The sequence below is a fragment of the Phoca vitulina genome, unplaced genomic scaffold (assembly GCF_004348235.1).
Source record: "Phoca vitulina isolate PV1807 unplaced genomic scaffold, GSC_HSeal_1.0 scaffold22, whole genome shotgun sequence".
Classification (NCBI taxonomy): Eukaryota; Metazoa; Chordata; class Mammalia; order Carnivora; family Phocidae; genus Phoca; species Phoca vitulina.
In genome coordinates this window covers 28,702,450-28,722,107 of record NW_022589725.1, presented here as the reverse complement: position 1 = coordinate 28,722,107, position 19,658 = coordinate 28,702,450, and the positions used below count along the sequence as shown (strand labels likewise).

Here is a 19,658-nt window from a genome sequence, read left to right as displayed (position 1 = left end):
GAATGTGGAATATTATTATTATTCCTTAAAAAGAAAGGAAATCCAGACACAGGCTACAGTATGGATGAAGCTTGAGGACATTATACAAAATAAGATAAGCCATTCACAGAAGGACAAATATTGTATGATTCCACTTATATGAGGTACTTAGAGTAGTCAAAATCATAGAGACAGCAAGTAGAGTAGTGGTTGCCTTCATTTTGGGAACAATGGGGGACAAGGAAATGGGGAGTTATTGTTTAATGGGTACATAGTTTCAGTTTCACAAGACAAAAAGTTCTTAAGATGCTGGTGGTGATGGTCACACAACAATGTGAATGCATTAATGCCACTGAACTGTGCACATAAAAATTGTTACAATGATACAATGTCACGTTATTTGTATTTTGTCACAATTAAAAATTTTTTTAATTAAGCCACATAAAAAGACCCACGTAGGGGCACCTAGGTGGCTCAGTCCAGTTAAGCATCCAACTCTTGAGTTCGACTCCAGTCATGATCTCAGGGTCGTGAGACGGAGCCCCGCATCAGAGTCCATGTTTGAGATTCTCTCTCTCTCCCTCTCCCTCTGCCCCTCCCCCACCCTCTCTCTCTCCCTTTCTTAAAAAAAAAAAGCCCCACGTATCTGTAAGCTTAAAAAATCCCAAATTACTCAAAAGCAAAAGAAGAAATTATAATCAATTCTTTAAAATCTCAGAACTGACTAAAAATAAAAACTCTCCTTTTCATAACAGATGAGATGAGTGTTGTTTAAATCTTTCAGGAGTGCACCTGTCATGATGAGCCCCAGGCAATGTACAGACGTGTTGAATCACTATATTGTACACCAGAAACTAATAGAACACTGTATGTTCACTAACTGGAATTAGAATAAAAACTTAAAAAATCAAGAATTAAGGAAAAAAAGAATACTCTTTCAACTTCAAAATAGGACACAATTTCTTAGGACAAAGACAGCAAAACTTAAAAAGAAAGCATGGCGGGTGCCTGGGTGGCTCAGCTGGTTAAGCGTCTGCCTTAGGCTTAGGTCATGATCCCAGGGTCCTGGGATCTAGTCCCGCATCGGGCTCCCTGCTCAGGGGGGAGTCTGCTTCTCCCTCTGCCTGCCGCTCCCCCTGCTGGTGCTCTCTCTCTTCTTAAATAAATAAAATCTTTTTAAAAAAAGAAAGCATGGATATACCAGAATCAATCCTTTCTGTGCATCGATAACCCCATTTAAAAGTGAAAGGGCAAGCCACAGCCAGGGAAAATATAACCACAGCTCACGTAACAAACAACTGCTCTCCAGAATATAGAAATAATTTCTACAAATCAATAAGACAAACCACTCAATAGAAACATGGAGGGGCACCTGGGTGGCTCAGTCGGTTAAGTGGCAGACTCTTGATTTCGGCTCAGGTCATGGTCTCAGGGTCCTGGGATGGAGTCCCAAGGCGGGCTCCCCACTAGTGTGGAGTCTGCTTGGGACTCTCTCCTCCTCCCCCTTCTGCCCTTCCCTCCTGCGCTCACTCTTTCTCTCTCTAAAATAAATAAATAAATCTTAAAAAAAGAAAAGAAAAATGGACAAGACATATGAAAGGAAAAGTTACAGAACAGAGAACAAAGAACACAAAATACATCAATCTCACTACTAATCAGGGAAATGAACATCAAAACAATGTGATAGCATTTCAGAACCATTAATTGGCTAATATGAGAAGTCTGAGGCTACCAAGTGCTGGAAAGAAGCAGAGCAAAAGTACTCTTTTTCACTGCTGCTGGGAAGGTAAATTGAGACAACCATCTGGGGAAAACATTTAACAGCATTTAAATAAGCTGAAGATGCATATATCTGATGACCTTGGGATTCCATTCCTAAGGATATAGAGAAACTCCTGCACATGTGGTCTAGAAGATAAATACAAAATATTCAAGAGAGATGTTGTAATAGCAAACATTTGGCAATAGCATAATTCCATCAAAAGGAGCCTGGGTAAATCAGCCACAGCATATTTATACAATGGAATACAATCCAGCAATGGAAGTACGTAAACCAAAGCTACACATAAAAATATGGCTACATCTTACAAGCATAATGGTGAAGAAAAAATCAAGTTGCAGAAGAATATATAATATTACCATTTTATTTATAGACATTTAAAAAACATGTAAGATTGTATGTGCCTAAGAATAAAATTGCTGAGTCCTAAGGTATGTTAATCTTCAGTTTTGTGAGATAATACCAAATGTTTCTTAGGGATTGCTTTGTTTTCTTTCAAATGTTCAGTCAGGTGTGGCTACAAGAAAGGGGTGCAAGGAAACAAGGTTTATTATACTCACAGGTCCTAGAGAGACTGAGTCACCCCACACCAGGAGAGGGCCACATGGGAGGAATGTCAAGACAGTGGGCTCAATCAAGCAGGTGGGGAGCCAAGAGAGAGAGACAGAAACGGAGACAGAGAGATACCGAGAGACAGAGAGAGACAGAGACAGGGATAGACAGAGACAGAAAAAGAGGGAAGGAGGGAAAGAGACGAAGACAGAGACAGAGCGAGAGAGAGAGAGACAGAGATAGAGACAGAGAGAGAGATTAAGCACCTGTGGGTGAGTGCTTTCACTGGGGACCAGGGTGAAGTGCCCAAGCAAAAGGCATGCATTGGTACATATGAATATCACTCAGTGAGAAAAAAATTAATTCTTCACGCATTTTAAATCTCTCTTCTCCCCAACCTTTTATTTCAGGAAAACTTGCCAGATCTACACAGAAATAACAAGAGAATATAAGCTCCTCCAGAATTTAGAGGACTCTCTGGGGAGGGCAGTGGGTCCTAGTGGCCAAAGCCAGAGATGAGAGACCAAATCGATTTCATCTACATAACAAAATATAAGGCTCTTTACTTCAGCTGACATTTGGCGAAGGCTGGGTAGCTACAGCCTCTGTGAAACTGTGTCTACGGGAAGCTGGATGGTGGCTCTCCTGGCACTTCTTCCAGGAAGATGGCAGATCTGTGGAGTGGTTAGTTTTCCATGTGAAGCTCATCATCATTCTTAGGGTCCATTTCACATTCACAGCACAACTTTGAAGCAAGGAAGTGCCTACTGGGATGTCCCTTGAAGGCCACAAAATGCTGGGTGTCAGCTACTTGCTCTTGTCTTTGAAAACACCACACACTTGCTCACCAGCCCATCTAACCCTGACCTATGATCATGGAGCACCTCGGGCTCCAGGCTGCCCTTATCTACCACCAGCCCAGAGTGATACCCCCTCCCTCTTTCCAAACAAGAGGCAACAGTAGCTCCCCTCATCCCATGATGTACAGAATAACAAAGCCTGCCTTGATTAATGCAATGTAGTGAAAACCCCCAGCATCACCAAAATGTGGGAACCATGGCTCATTTCCCAATGGCTGCAAGTGGCACCAATTCCCACCGAGGAAATGTCAAGTACATAGTTATATTTAAGTCTCAGTTTGCTGTTCAGTTATAGGAACATGAGATATGACTTGGTAATCTGTAGGCTAAGGTTTTATGGTTTCATTTTTTAAAGGCTTACATCAACGACGGTGTATTTGGAATAAGGAATGGAGGAGAGGGGCGCCTGAGTCATTAAGCGTCTGCCTTCAGCTCAGGTCATGGTCCCGGGGTCCTGGGATCGAGCCCCACATCTGGCTCCCTGCTCAGTGGGAAGCCTGCTTCTCCCTCCCCCACTCTCCCTGCTTGTGTTCCCTCTCTCGCTGTGTCTCTCTCTGTCAAATACATAAATAAAATCTTTAAAATATATATATATTAAAAAAAAAAGGAATGGAGGAGAGATCCACATCTGCATTTTTGCAAACAGCTAGCCATTTGATCCAGAGCAATCTATTACATAATCATTCCCCCCCCACTTCCGTTTAATGCCACCTTTATATATAAGCAATTCCTACCTGTACTGGGTCAATTTCGGAACTCCCTATTTTACTTTGTTAAATTGACTATTTTCTCTTATATTAAACTATTTTTAAATAGTTCAGGTTTATATAATGGTTTGGTAGCTCATAAGGTTGTTCTCCATTTATTATTCATTTTCAAGATTTCCCTGGCTATTCTCACATGTTTATTTCTCCAGCTATCTTTTGTATCATTTTGTCAAGTTCCAAAAATAGTGCTGATAGTATTTGCATTGGGATAACACTGAAAGTAGAGATAATGTCAGTAGATTTGATATCTTCATATTATTGGTTCCTACTATGTGTCCTTCTATTAACCTGAGTGATCTCTTATGTGTCTCAGTACCACTCCATACCATTTTTGTGAGAAAATTTGAAGATACAGAAAAGCTGAAACACTATTAAAATGATAATCCATTTACTCACCTCTTAGATCCAAATATTGTTGATATTTGCCATATTTTATTTCTATCTATGGATTTTTATTTTATTTATATTTTGGCTGAGCTATTTGCAAACAAATTATAGACATCATGAACAACATATATCTCCTAAAAAAAGACATTCTCTTACTAACCATAATATCATTATTATATAATTTCCTTAATATCACCTGATATCAATTTATATTCAAATTTCCTCATTTTATTCCAAAAATGCCCCTTATAGCTTTTGGATTTTGTTGCTCTTTGCAGGTTTGCTACATTCATTCATTCATTTATACAATTTACATACTGTAAATGTCACTTTTAAAGTATATAACTTAGTATATTTACAAAGTTCTGTAACCATCACTACTATCTAAATCCATAATATTTTCATTAACCTAAAGAGACACCCCGTACTCATTAGCGATCACTCCCCAATTATCTCTATTTCCCCTCCCAGCCCCAGGAAACCACTCATCTATTTTCTGTCCCTAAGAATTTTCCTATTCTGGACATTTCATATAAATAGAATCATATGGTATGTAGCATTTTGTATCTGGTTTTTTTTCACTTATATTATTTTCAAGGTTCATCTATGTTATGTTATAGTATGAGTCAGTCCTTCATTTCTTTTTAGTACATTGTAAGGATACACACCATACTGCATTTAAAGATTTTATTCTTTCCTCTGCATCTTTCCTCCATGCTGCTTTGGGGTAAGACACTGGCCCTGAGTCACAGCAAGATCATCCATCATTCTTCTCTGTCATTGCCATCTTTCAAATATTAGAACATGGAGTGTTGTCCTCTTTTCTCATTTAACTTCTGGTGGTCACTTTTCTTGATGACATTTAATTTTAGTCCCACCTTCAGATTTAAAAAAGAAAGAGTTTCCATATGGTGTCATTCTGCCATTTTACCCCAGACATGCAAGAATAATCGTTTTAAACTGATACAATATCAATGCATAGCCAGTTACAGCTTCCCATTATATAACAAGCACAACTCACCCTCACAGCTTATTTTAATCAGTTATGATATATACATAGTGCAATATTATGCCACCAGAATCATACCCCATGCAATGCGTGGAACACCACCTAGCAACATTATTTTTTGAACAACCCTTTAAAATGTTTTTTGGTAATAGCAGGCTGTAGGAAGACTGACTTGCTATAAACTCCAAAGCTCAATTGCAAGACAGATGGGCACTGGAGACTCATCAAAAATTCCTGGAAATTAGATCGATAAATCTAGAAGCTAGATTAACTGAGTAGAATTCTTGAGTGTCTTTGTTTTTCCATCTCTAGGAGAATAACTGTACTGCCCCAATTCCCTTCGTTGGGAGTTTACATTCTGACTCAGCAAGAATTTACATGTGGGTGAAGGATGCAAGCTGGAAAGGAAAACTCAAGGTTCTGGATGGTAAGGATCTACCTCTACCACACCCTGTACCAGCTGCTTCACTGTGCAGAGCCCAAGGAGAAAGACTCACTCGACAGCAGTCATGGATGTCTAATGACCAGAGGGTGGATGGCTATGCAGAGGCATTCCCCTCTCCTGTGATCTCTCCTCTCAGCAACTATGCCTCTTCCTGGTTTACTCCTGGACTCTAGGTTGGGATCTTCATTGCACATAGACTTACTCTTAATAGTTGTTGCCTGGGACTCTGTATTGGACATTTGGACATGTGCAGACCTGCCCTGCACATGGGCTTTGTCTCTGGTCACAGTGGAACGCTCTCCAGCTGACTATACCAGTCCAAGCCAATCCATGCCTTAAACTTATTCTACATTTTGGAGATATCTCAAGATTTTTCTAACGTATACTCAGATTTGACAACCACTGAGGACCTTAAGTTAGAGAGTGTGAAATTTTAATATGCATATGTATCATCTGGGAATCTTTTTTTAAGATTTATTTATTTATTTGAGAGAGAGAGAGAGCATGAGCAGGGGGAGGGGCAGAGGGAGAGGGAGAGAGAATCTCAAGCGGACTCCCCCCTGAGAGTGAAGCCCGATGCGGGGCTCAATCCCACGACCCTGAGATCATGACCTGAGCCAAAATCAAAAGCTAGGTGCTTAACCTACTGAGCCACCCAGGCACCCTTCATCTGGGAATCTTGTGAAAATGCAGGTTTTAATTCAGTAAGTCTAAGTGGGGCTTGAGATTCTACATTTCAGTCAGGCTCCAAGGTGATGCTGACATTGCTGATCCCTGGAACACACTCGAAATAGCCTGGACAACAATATACCAAGTGAGAAGGAAAATTCATCCTTTGTGGGTCAATGCTTTGTGTATTAGGGTTTGAATGATATCCCACTGTACTTGTGCAGTTTTTCAATATGTGTAGAAGCATGGTATTTGTGAGTTTCAGGCAAACCTCATGCTTAGTTTTTGGACTATCCACTACTGAGGAGTCTCTTCAGTAGTGAAACAGACAATGTGATGACCTGATTAAAAAGATGTTGCAGGTATTTTAAAATTTTAGAAAACAACTGTATTAAGAGTAGTGTTGTGTTGGAATAAAAAGACACAACCTTTAGGGGCGCCTGGGTGGCTCAGTCAGTTAAGCGTCTGGCTCTTGAATTTGGCTCAGTCCATGATCTCAGGGTCCTGGGATGGAGCCCCACATCGGGCTCTGTGCTAAGCCTGGAGCTTGGGATTCTCTTTCTCCCTCTTCCTCTGCTGTTCCTCTCTTCCTCTCTCTCTCTCCTTCTCAAACAACAACAAAAAAAGACACAACCTCTAATAAAAATGGGAATATCATGGTCAGTCCAAAAAGGCACACACGCACATGCTCACACAGGCACGCACACTCACACATACACCAGGTAATACAACCGGGCCTCACGGAGCAATTCAATGGTTTCAGGAAGCTCAGGCTTAAAACAGTGACACACTTTCAGGAGGTTACCTCTAAAAAGATAACTTGCTGTCTATAAAATGCCAGAATCTGAGAAAATCCCCACTGACCATAAGGCAGATGGAGGTGAACTGAGAAAGACCCCTGGAGGCTGGCCTTCACCACACTCGATAGTGTGGCATCATGAAGTAAGAATTGCCTCAAAGTAGGAGGGTGACCTTTTGAACTGGTTCCACTGGCTTACTCCCAGACAAGAGATCCACATACACACCAGGGGGGACCCTGGCAGCTAGGGCCCTCTGCTGGGTGCTACTCCCTGAGGAGATGAGAGTGTTCCCCCACCCCCACCCCACCTACTGGTCCTTACTTGCCCTTCCTCAGGGAACTTTCTCCATTCCCAGGACACAGCCAAGCTGCAGGTGCTGGGGCCAGGCCCACAGCACATACACAATGCCCCAGGGAATGCAGAACTCACGGGAAAATCACTGTAAAAAATACACCACATTAGTCTAGATCATTCAAACTACAGCTTCTGCTACTGGGAGTATTATTTTTCTGTGACCCTTATTTATACCAAGCCCAATTTTCCCAGGGCTATCTTTTTCACATAAATATTTTCTTGAGAAGATTTGATTCTTTGGTCAATTTTTACTCAATGATTCATTGTTCGTTTTATTGTCTGGTGATTACTCTATCAAGTCTAATTTTTCTCAATTATTGCAGTTTTCAACACTTCCTACATGATTTTTATTTTTTTTAGTTTTTCTTCTACAGTGGATTTAGTCATGTGAAGTTGCCACCAATGTCCACTTTATTTTGTGTTGATAATTTCTTCCAGTGATATGGATTGTCAGTGAGATGGTTTGAATTTCTTTCTTAGTTAATCCCTTTTACAAATGTCATCTACATTCTAGCACATGATAGAATTTCTCTTCTGCCCAGGAATTATCTATTTTATTGCTAATCCACATCTTTGGTATATTTCTGATCATTCTGAATATTGCTTACCATGCCCAATGGTAGCAGAGCAAAGAGTGAATAGCAGAAGTCAGAACAATGGACTGAAATCCAAAATGGGTGGCTGTAAAGTTCCTTCTTCTTGATATTAAAGCAGCTTAGCTAAGCCCCTTACACAAAGCAACAGATCCCACTGCCACTTGTATTAAGTCATGTTGCAGTGTGGTATGTAACAAACATGCCCCAAACCCAGTGGCCTGAAATGAATATTTATTTCTTATTTATGGTGTGTGGATCAACTATAGGTCAACTGGCTGGGCTGGGCTCTAGGATTGGTGTCAGTTTCAGGTTTGCTCCACATGCTTTCACTCTGAGATCCCTATTGAATGAGCCATGGTTACCTAGGGCATCCCCTTCTCATGGAGGACTTAGAAACTCAAGAAGGCAAGCTGAGACATGTCATGCATCTTGAAGACTCTGTCTTCAAGAAGAGTTGTCCCACTCTTCTTCCCACCTACATTCCAATAGTCACACACAATACATTCCAATAGTCCACAGTCAGTCAGTCACATGGTCAAACCCCAAATCCAAAGGTCTGGAAGGCTCCTCCCACAGGGGGAGCCAGGCTAAGGCCAGGGAGACACAGAAGAATTGTAAACAAGTAATGGAATGAACCACACAGGCTTTCACCAGTGTAAGGAGCAAACATTTTCAGGAAAAAGATAATTGCAAAACAACAATAAAAAATCTATTCTGTGGTGACCCCAGATTTCTGCCTATACAAAAATCAACTCACATAATTTCTCATTGAATTCATCTTCACTGGGCACCCTGTTAAAATAAATAAGTGTCAAAAACCTCCAGAGTTTTCCTTGAGGAAAACCAAGGGTCTTTTTCTGATTAAGCTACATTGAGAACAATTCTTCCCTGCTGTTTTACTTACAATGAGAGCCTTAGACTTCTCTGTGCTTCTCTTCCCATAACCTTGAGTCCCCAGAAGTAATCTGGGTTTAAAAACAGCACCCACTAACCTAGAGCCAGCTAGCAGGTTTTTGAAGTGATCCAGATTGCAATGGAAGGGGACCCACCCTGGGATGGGCGGCATGCCACTTGAGGTAAAGAGAAGAAGCACGATGAAGAAAGAAATGATGATTTAGTGGTAGGCTGAGTATCCTGATAAAGGGAGGTCCGTAGGGGTCAAGGACCCAAGATTTCGAAGAGTGAAAAATTACTGGTATCCCTAAAAAAGAGGAATGATTGCAAAAGGCTATTCTAATGTTAGAATCATCTGGGACATAAGAGCCGAATTGTTGTATTAGTCCATCCCTGGGGGATGGGGACAAACTTTCTGGTGATACAGCACTGACAATCACAAGCAATTTTCACATTCTTGGAGTAGTCGATTTTTCAGTTCTGGTAAAGAGGTTCCTCTTTCCCCCTACTGACTCTCGCTGAAAATTGAGAAATATGTTCCTAACATGAATAAAGGGTCAGAATCTTGCAATTGACCTGATTTTCTGCTTTCTTGGTGTTCTTTGTTTTGGGGAAATAGCAGTGTCAAAAATGCCAGGGACATCTTGAAAGCTTTGCCTGGTAATGTCATCTTCCCTTCACTGCTACCATTCTGCTCACCACTGGAGTCCCAGTCCTCAGATTCCTCACATTAAAACCTCACTCATCTCTTTGCAGCCAGGTCTTTTCATGTTTAATAGATTTAGCATCAATTAAGCTCTCTTTTAATACATGTGTTCCAAGTGAGCTGGCCCAAACGAGAGATGTCCACTGCAGCTTCCGATTCGCATTTAATTCCCTAACTATTCTGCCAACAGAATTATCCTAACCCCTAAATCACTCAAGTTTCAGAAGATTACTATACTGCTCTTTAATGAGACATCACTGTACTTTAGATATGAGTATAAAGGAACAGTCTCATCCTGGCAAAAAGCCTAAAAAGACCATGTGTACACATTCGATGCTTTCCTCCCTCCCACCCTCCCTCTTTCTTTCCTTCCTTCCTTCCTTCCTTCCTCTATTCCTTCCTCCCTTCCTTCTTTCCTTTTTTATTTTTATAAAAATGGAAATTGAGGCTCCCAAAAGTTAAGCAATTTTCCCAGCACTGAAGGTCAACTGGCCATTCTGCTCCTTAAAGGTGGGTCCAGCAAGTGGCTTTCCATCAAAGTGGATTTCTACAGAGATGAGTAAATATCACTTTCCTTCAGAGGAAATGCCATCTGTTAGCATTTTTGAAAGTAGCACTGATATATGATTCATTAGCTTATGTATATTCTAATATGATCTGTGAGTTAAAAATCACTTTTTCAGACCTTTGTGGATCTTATGACTCATTTTGGAATATTCTCCCCTTATTTCCATTTTATTATTTGGCTCCAGAATCAAAATTAGAAGCTGAAGTGAATATTTTATAGCCTACACTGTCTCTTGGTTTCCTTATGCATAATACCAAGTATATGCAATTTAATAAAGGCAAATGAAGAATTTCAAAAAGTAATACTATTCAAAACTGAAGAAGCCTAGAAAAAGTTGAATTTCTAGTTCATAGAGTCTTTATTCATATATAACTTATGTTTTCCCTTAAAGCCAGGAATAGCATTTATATTGCTGACTGTCACCCCATCTAATATAGCAGATTCTCCAATGCATGGTAAAACAAACCCCATATGTATTTCTGGATATATATAATGATGTTCTACACTTGCTCACAAACAGATATTGTTAGAAGATAAGTGGTTACCTTCTTTTTCTTCCTTTTCTGCTCCAACCCTCCTCAGTGGTATCCACTTAGGATTCCAATGTTGGTGAAGCCGCAGAAAGGTGTCTCTCTCACCTTTAGGTACTCTTCTGTGGGATACTGCTACTTCTTGGCTAATTGTTCAGGAATCCTCCCCAAAACTGAACTCAGAAAAGAAGTGCCAGCAATTCTGGAGCCCTCAAATTTTTGAAGCAATGTTATGTTTCAAGCAGAAGTAGGGAGATAACAAGTCTTTGAATTTTATACTACATGCTGTTACGCAGATAATAATAAATATTGCAGCCTTACTATTTATATTAGTGTTTGCTTATAAAGCTCCTTCTCCCTAGGACAAAAGGTGAAAGACATCTTTATGGAGTTTTTCCAAAATGATGGGCAATATGACTTCATTCTTCACTTTGCTAGTAAAATCTTCACTGGTTCCCAATACTTTGGGGGGGTATTTTAGAGCTTTGATGCAAGAATGAAAAGGAAAAGAATAGGGGTCCTACAATGAGCTGAAGACATGAATAGGCCCCACCAAGGGAACACAGCTATGCAGGTGCTTCATGAGTGTATTCATGGAAAGAAGGGAGTCTTCTTCTGAATATATTATTAAAATGGTTTGAGGAAAATAAGCTATTGCAGTTTCGACCCAATTGTCAAGTGCTTTGAAATCTGTAGATACATCCCTTTGTGTAAAAATACATTAAATGTATCTCTGCCAGTCAGCTTCTTCCCACCCACTGTGTGTTTCTCTACCTTCCACAATGGCTTGGAGAATGTCAACGAAAATTTATTTTAAGCTGTCTGTCAGAGTAATGAAATATTTTTGTTGCCACTGGCTGTGTCATAACGAACTCCAGTTATAAAAGGTGAGAGGGGGCTGGAAATTTTCTGAGGAATTATAAAATTGAACCATTTGCCTCCATACTTGGCTAATAGCGGGATAGGAAGAGGGATGATGCCAAGGGAAGGAAAAAGTTGAAAAGCCTTGGAATTCTTGAATCAGGAAGAAGGAACATCTCAGAAGTGAGGCAGTGCAGGAAGTCTGAGAGTATCACCAACACTGGAGAGTTGAGGTAGGACTGTGGATCAGCCAACATCTCAGCAGAAATGGCTGGTAGACTTGACCATGTTGGAAGTATAGTTATGTACTACCATAATAATGCTTAACACACCTCCCCAAAACTCAATCACTTAAGACAATAAACATAAATTTAGCCCATGAATTTGTGGGTTTATAATTTGGGTGGAGCTCACCTGGGTGGTTCTTCTGCTCTCAGCAGGGCTCACTCACATGTGTGGGGGACGGCTGGCTGTTGACTGATTGCGGCTTCACTTGGGGTGACTCAGCTCTGTCCCACCTGCCTGTCACCTTCCAGCAAACCGACCTACATATTCCTGGCAAAGACAGACATGCTGACGTTGTGTCTGCTAGCATCCTGTTGGGCAAAACAAGTCACATGGCTGATCCCATAGTCAAGGAGTGGGTCAGGTTTCCCAGAGTGAGAAAATACCACACTGCAAAGTCTCATGGTGAAGGAGGGAAGAATTGGGTCATTGTTGTAATCTGCCATACTAGTCTTTCAACACTTAGTTCAGGTCAGTGTTATCAGACTTCATAAGCAAAACATGGTATGACCAAGACTAGAAACTATTCATATTCAGAACAAAGCAGAGTGACCACCTATTGAATGAAAAATATTTTTAACCAGTGGTGCACAGGAGAAAAATAATACCAGTTCTAAGGCCTAATACACCTTCGTCTGTTTCCTCCCGGTACCTTTAAATAGAATATTCCATGTTTGTTAGCATTTGCATAACACTCTGCTATGGGCCATGTACCTCACAACAATATTTAGGAATTATCCTCCCAGCAGCCTAGGGAGAGTGGTGCCCTGCTTCTTTCAGTTTCTTATGGAGGTGATGGAGATGGCAGATGCATCCCAGCAACAGCAAACTGAGTAAACTGAAGTGTGGAAAGTTTCAAAGTTTCAAATGTCCCCTGGGTATTCAGTTGATACAAGCGAATATGTTTCTGGCTAAACCCACTAATGATTGGACTGAAGCAAATAAACCAAACAGATGTTTTAGCAACATGTTTTCACAGCTTCCAAGCATATTGAAGATTTTTAAAAGACCAATTCATTTGCTTCAGATGAGTTGGTATTATGACTAATGACCTGTAAGTTTTATATTGTGGTGAATCACCCTGTGACCTAAAATATCCAGTCCCAATGAACTTGGGGTCGTCATACTGTTTTAAATTGGGTTTCCTCCAGCAGCTGATTCTGAGGCAAAGATTCCTGGGAAAGTATTTTATTTGGGAGGTGATCCCAGGAAACCCTGGAAGTGAGACAAGGAAGGGACATTGTCAAGAAAGGGTGCACTGGTAAGCCGCTACCATTGTGGGCAACTGGGGCTTCACCCCATAGAGAATTGGGGAACCCTCTAGGAAACACGCCTGAGTTACCCTGCCTGCAGGGTAAGGGAGCTGAGGTGTTTGTGCCCTGAATCTTGTCAGTTGCTGGCTGACTCCCACTCTTGGATGAATTAATTTCTTGGCACTTCTGAATGCCATGTGCTTGGGCAGAGCAACTTTCTGTAGCTTCAGAGAAAGCCCCCAGTAAGGAGATTTAGATGTCAGCAAGTAGCAGGAGATAAGTATGCTGAAAGGCTAGGATCCAGGGGATATGAGTAGAGTATGGCAAAGTTTGCTGCACACACTTACTAATGCCAGGACAAATCTGCTTCAATGTGGAATAGAGGCATGTTTTCCAAGGCCCCCTTTCTTAAATCAAATAAAAACAACAAGGATAACAAAAATAATTTAAAAAGAGAGAGAGAGAGAATGAGAATATACTGGTCAATGTCCAAACAGGAGACAAAAGCCACCCCAGTTATTGAAACGAGGAAAACCTAATCTGAAGAATTAGGAGCTAGTAGAAGGTAGTCTACTATCAGAAGGGGTCAAAGAGAACTCTAAGTAGTCCAAAAGCACAGGTGCAAAAATAATCTGCTATCTGTAGGCTGAATGACCACTGAAGGAACGCAGGACGAGGACAGGAGTCTCCCCAGCCCATCCCTGAGGCAGAGAGTCAGGCCAAGGCACCACAGAGCTGGAAGGGGAAAACTACATCTTTCAGCGATATCAACCCTAATGAAGCTTCCCTGAGTGTCGCGTTGATGCAGGGTGGTGGTCAGGACAGAGGCTGGGACCCTGGGGCTGTGTTCCAGTACAAACACACCCCACACTTAAAGCACCCCAGTTGATCTTCCTATGTGGAATCCCCTTCTGTCTTTCTGGTGGCCATTACTCATCTTTGAGGGTCTGCCCCAGAGGCTCCCCACCTCCACAGTCCCCTCCAAAAGCCCCATGGATACAAATACCTTCCCAGGGCAGGGCTTAGTCCCCACTCTTGTACACTTATTCTTTCTTATTGCCTTGAATGATAATAATGTATAACGTTGTCTCCTGATTATTTACCTCCACTCTGTGAACCTAGAGACCCTCTATTTTTTAACTCTGTAACTGCTTAAATTGCTTAGTCCAGTATGGTAGTTATGCGCCACCTCTGCACACTTGAAATGTGGCTCATCCAAATTCAGATGTCCTGCAAGTGCAAAACATTAACTAGATTTCAGTAACTCAGTAAAAAAAAAAAAGAATATAAAATATCCCAGTAATAACTTTTTATGTTGATTATATGTCAAAATAATATTTTGTATATGTGCTGCCGAAGCGAGCACTCAAAATAATATTTTGAATGCAACATGTTAAGTAAAATATCTTATTAAGATTCAGCACCTATTTCTTTTTACTTTTTAAAAATGTGGTTACTAGAAAATTTAAAATTACATGGGTGGCTCATGTTATATTTCTCCTGCCTTAAAACATTCACATGTAAGCAGGTACTCAATAAATGTTTGATGAATAAATGAATGAAATGAGTTTCTTCTCTGGAAATTCTAAAATGTTTGAGTTTCGTGTTCCAGAATGTTTGTATTTTATAAATTTAATATGGTGGTTGATTTTTTTCATTTTTACCCAAATTAAATGTAAGAACAAAGAAGTCATTTAGTATAAACATCACTTCATAAAAGAAAGGAAACATTTTAATACACAGAAAGAAGCAGGCAGGAAGTGATTTCAAATTAAAGGGAATGGTGGCCAGCATTACACAATTATTTTTAAAAAGAACAGAAGAAATAGAAAATATTAAACTTACATTTTCAAGTGTAGAACAAGTGCAATGTAAAATGTTACTCTGAGTTATTGCATTGTGAACTATTGTTTTCTTGACACAATTGTTAGTTTGGGGACGGCTATGTCATAAGTCAACAGGAAGTGAAGCTGGTTGGCCCAGCTTGTTAGCTCTTTGTTTTGATTATCCTTGCTGAAAATCCAGTTTGGCATGGGAACAGCAGTGAAAACAGAATGGATACGGTTAACACTATTTCAGTCCATTTGGAATGATCTGGAGTGCCTGATTGCTTCCAGAGAATTAAAAAACCCACCCTCACACGTAAGCCTCTAGTTAGTCTTCTGGCTCCAGTTACCAAACACATCACGTTCTCTTTATAGTCGGAGCAGACCAGGGGTCTCGCTTTTCAGGGCTGCAGGAAGGGGGCTGCGGGGCTGACCACTGGACCCGTGACTCCCCCGCTCTGACCAACACGAAGAGCAGGAATTTGTCTGAGAAGGATGCTCTCTCCAAACAGTCACCGAGCAAACACAGGTGTGTTCAGAATGGCCACCAGTGTCTAGCCAGATGAAAATCCTGCCTGGGGAGCCTTAGTGTTGTCAAAGAAGAACCAGAGCCGGAAAGAGGTTAAAGGGCTGAAGATAGATTTTATTCAATAAACTATTGCAATAAGGGAAGCGGAACTCCAGGATAGAACCGGGCTCGATTCCAAATACAACCAGAACAAGTGGGAACCTACAGCCGAGGAGCAGGTTGGAGGGAGAGAGACAGCAGAAAATTATTCAGAGAAGACATCAGGTCTGGGGGGATTTAGGGGGGAGCCCCTATTAGGGTTCTGACCTAATAGGACTCTTACTGAAGGCAGGCCAGGGTGAGAAGGTATCGCCTGGGGTGGGGGATGTTGGGGATGTTTGGGGAGTTTGATCAGACATCTAAGGTGGGGAATTCTCCATAAATGACTTAGCAAGATTGTTGCTAACACCTGATAGGCTTTGTTGCGGAAAGGGTTCAGGGGAGGCTGACTCAAGTTTGGTCAAATAAAGACTCTTTATCAGTGTCTTATCAATAAGCTGACATGATTACTGCTTTATCTACATCCATAAGTGAATCTAGAATTATTCGTTTTCCTATCTGTTCAAAGATTAACATAATCACTGCCTTCTCTCCCCTCTGTCCCTTCTCTGAGACTTGAGTTGTCCCTGCATCTGAATGTGTCCTCTGCTCACAGGGCATCACATGTGGGTGGGGGGATGAAGATTATAGAAAGAGAAGGAGGAGGGAATTATCTCCACTTCAGCTATTCAGGCTCCTCAGCTGTTAATTTCCCTGGAATATCATCACCAGCCAATTGAGAGAATCCTAGGCTGGGTTGGGCTGGGCTGAACAGACACTATCCTCCATATGGGAAGCTGCACTTTTTTAATCAGAGCTTCTGCTTGTTTCACAGCTCTCCAGAAGGCAAGGACATTTTCTCAAATCCTCCCTCCAGTGACAAAAGACAAAAATAATGGAAAATACAAATTTTTATAAAAAATCTATTTTCCAGGAAAGTGTTTGCTACTGATACTGCTTTTTCTTGACTATTTTTTGTGCTTCTTCTGGAAAGGCCCTTGTTTATAAATATCTGAAAAGTAGAAAGTTCTTTTTCTAAAGGAAAAAAAGGTATCTCTTTGTTCTCTGCATTGATCTTAGGAGTCCAGTGATGGAATCTGGCAGACTGAGATGTGCAATCAAACACATTGAGATCCAGGTTTACAATATCAACCTCACAAGCACTGCTTCCTCATAGACTGTGTGCATGGTCCTCTCACATAGGTAAGTGGGGAGCTGACTCCCGATGCATGGCCCAACCCCAACAGGACAGGACCAGCTCTCCCTTGAGCAACATGGGGTTTAGAGGCACCTACTCTGGTGCAGTTGAAAATCTGCATATAACTTTTGACTCCCCCAATTTTTTAAGCCTACTGTTCACTGGAAGCCTTACATAACAACCAATTAATACATATTTTTTATGTTATATTTATCATACACTGTATTCTTACAAAAGTAAGCTGGAGAAAAGAAAGTCATAAGGAAAAGAAAATAATTTACAGTACTTTGCTGCACTTATCAAAAAATATCCAAGTAGAAGTGGGCCCACGCAGTTCAAACCTGTGTTGTTCAAGGGTCAACTGTATTTCTTAGGCACACAAGAAGAGAGAAAGCGGGAAGGAAGAAGGCCTGCCATGCTGCCAACGGTGTATTTCCTTTAAGTATGTAATTATTAATTAGCATAATCAGCATCGTGTTTTCACTGAGTCTAATTGCCATGTATAAACACACAAATAGATTAAAATACAGCCGAGACCAATGCTACAATTTGTTCTGTTTCCTTTACCAAACTTCACCTATTTCCAATCACACTAGGGCTCGCTGCAATAAGAATTTTTCTACTATTGTTGCAATGTACTAGAAAAATGAGGACCTGGAAGATGAGTTAGTCGCTCTATGGCTGCAGATGTAGCCCTGACTTCCCCTAATCTGTTTACTTTCTTCATTCTTCAACACATCCCATTAGCATTTCTTCTGAGGATGCCAGAGTTCTTTCTTTCTTACTCCCTTTTTTTTTTTTAAAGAAAATCTCTTTGTTCCAAGTGATTTGGCCAAAAAGAAAATCACCCCAGAATAGACTGCAGTCAGTTTCCTTCCTGTCCTTTGAAGCTTAAATGGTTTAAATTATCTAGCTCCAAATGCCCAAAATTGACCATTAACCATGTCAGAATCCTTCAGTCTACCTTAAACCTATTCCTACAAGATGTTTCTCTTTTTTTGACTTCCATTTTTAATACACCTAAACAGAATAGTTTTCATGCAGGTTTCCCGTCCCCCACAGGCATTCTTTTTTAGTGCCACACAGGAGAAAGACACCACCTCTCTCTTGGAGATTTTTAAAACAGTGAACCTTCACAATCCTGTCTGATGGTAATCTGTTACGCATTTGTGTAGCAGAATTCAGAGCAGACTTGGCTGTTTAGAAACTACTCAAATTTTCTTCCAGCCCTGGGAGTTTAAGTCTGTCAGAAATACTACAGTTTTAGTCACGAGGAGAAAAAAGCAGACAGACGTCATGTGCACCTCCCACAGTCTCTGGCTTAAAACCCACTCAGGTTCTGAAATAATCTCCCACATGATCTCACAGATTTGTACGAATGCAAAGCCAGCTACATCAAGTGATTACAATACTAAGAGTAGAATCAGGAGCATCATGAGTGCCCTTTACTCAAAATTCTGATATTTACCCAAAGAAGCACATCATGCTCTATTTATGAAACAATTTGCAAATGTCTGGGCTTCAGCTGATTGTCCCTCTTTTTCCAATTCTTTTCCTCATCCTACTCTTGATTTAATGATTCAAAAAGAAGTCCTAAGGACATAAGAAGGAATACCAACAAACATGATATACATTTAATTTAGTCTTGAAAAAAAGCAGCAAAATATTTTATAGTCCCAACCATCATTCCCATAAGAGGAGAAAGTGAATAGAATACACGAATTCCAAATTATATATTACTCAAAGTGTGGATGATTTTCACTCTACACAAATGTAGCATTTAAAAGGTTGATCTGCATGTAGATAGCTGGTAGTTTAATCTGGGAATGAGCTGCTGTGTATGCTGAAAGCTGAAACAGGAGAACTAGGACAATATCAAGCAGGGTCAGGAGGGGGTCTCACAGGTCAAAGGTTAAGAGATAAAACAGAGTGAAAGATGTCAGGAATGAAGGTGCCTGGTGTGGGTACAGATTTATAAAGATAAAAGCCAAGAAACCATTCCTTCTTGTTTCTGCAAGTAGATAAGATGATGGGGAGAGAGTGGAGAGTCAGAGTGTTTGGTGGCTATAAAATTTATCATTCAAACCAGTCACTCTGAAGAGTAAAAGGGATCTTTTGATAATGTTTCAGAATTATGTCTCCCCAGAAGATATGTTCAAATCTTAATCCCCAGTGCCTGTAAATACAACCTTATTTGGAAATAAGGTTGTAATCAAGTTAAGATGAGGTCAAACTGGATTAGAGTGGGTCCTCACCCCAATGACTGGTGTCCTTATAAGAATGGGGTGGAGACAGAGAGACACAAGGGGAAAATCCCATGTGAACATGGAGGCAGAGATTGGAGTGATATGTCTATAAGCGCCAAGGATCATTGGCAACCACTGGAAGCTAGGAGAGAGGCAAGGGATGTATTTTCCTTAGAACTTCCACAAGGAGCCAACCTCACTGATATCAGATTCTGGACTTCTAACTTCCGGAACTGTAAGAAAATAAATGTTTATTGTTTTGAGCCACCTAGTTTGCAGTATTCGAAAACTAATCTATGGGGTCAGCAGGCATTAATCAGAATGATGCTATCCAAACTGGGGCATGGCCACCCAAGCCAAAGATGGCTTCAGAGTTTTAGGTCTGGGTGACCAAGATGGCAACATGATTAGCCATGTTATGGAACAAAGTAGAATCACAGCTTCTGCAGGAAGATGTTGAGTCTGGTTTTGGTCACTGGGGACTGA

At 40.8% G+C, this 19,658-nt stretch overlaps 1 long non-coding RNA gene across 3 annotated transcripts in view; it reads right to left on the bottom strand.

Moving 5' to 3' along the window:
- LOC116641684 overlaps nucleotides 1-19,658 on the bottom strand; it is a 62,050-nt gene that overhangs the window by 10,142 nt on the left and 32,250 nt on the right. For 2 of the 3 annotated variants that reach the window (XR_004301224.1, XR_004301223.1), the window contains one exon: nucleotides 4,994-5,203. This is a non-coding gene — a long non-coding RNA (uncharacterized LOC116641684). Of the gene's footprint in view, nucleotides 1-4,993; nucleotides 5,204-12,171; nucleotides 12,313-19,658 lie in introns of all 3 variants that reach the window. The other variant, XR_004301222.1, reaches the window with a different exon arrangement.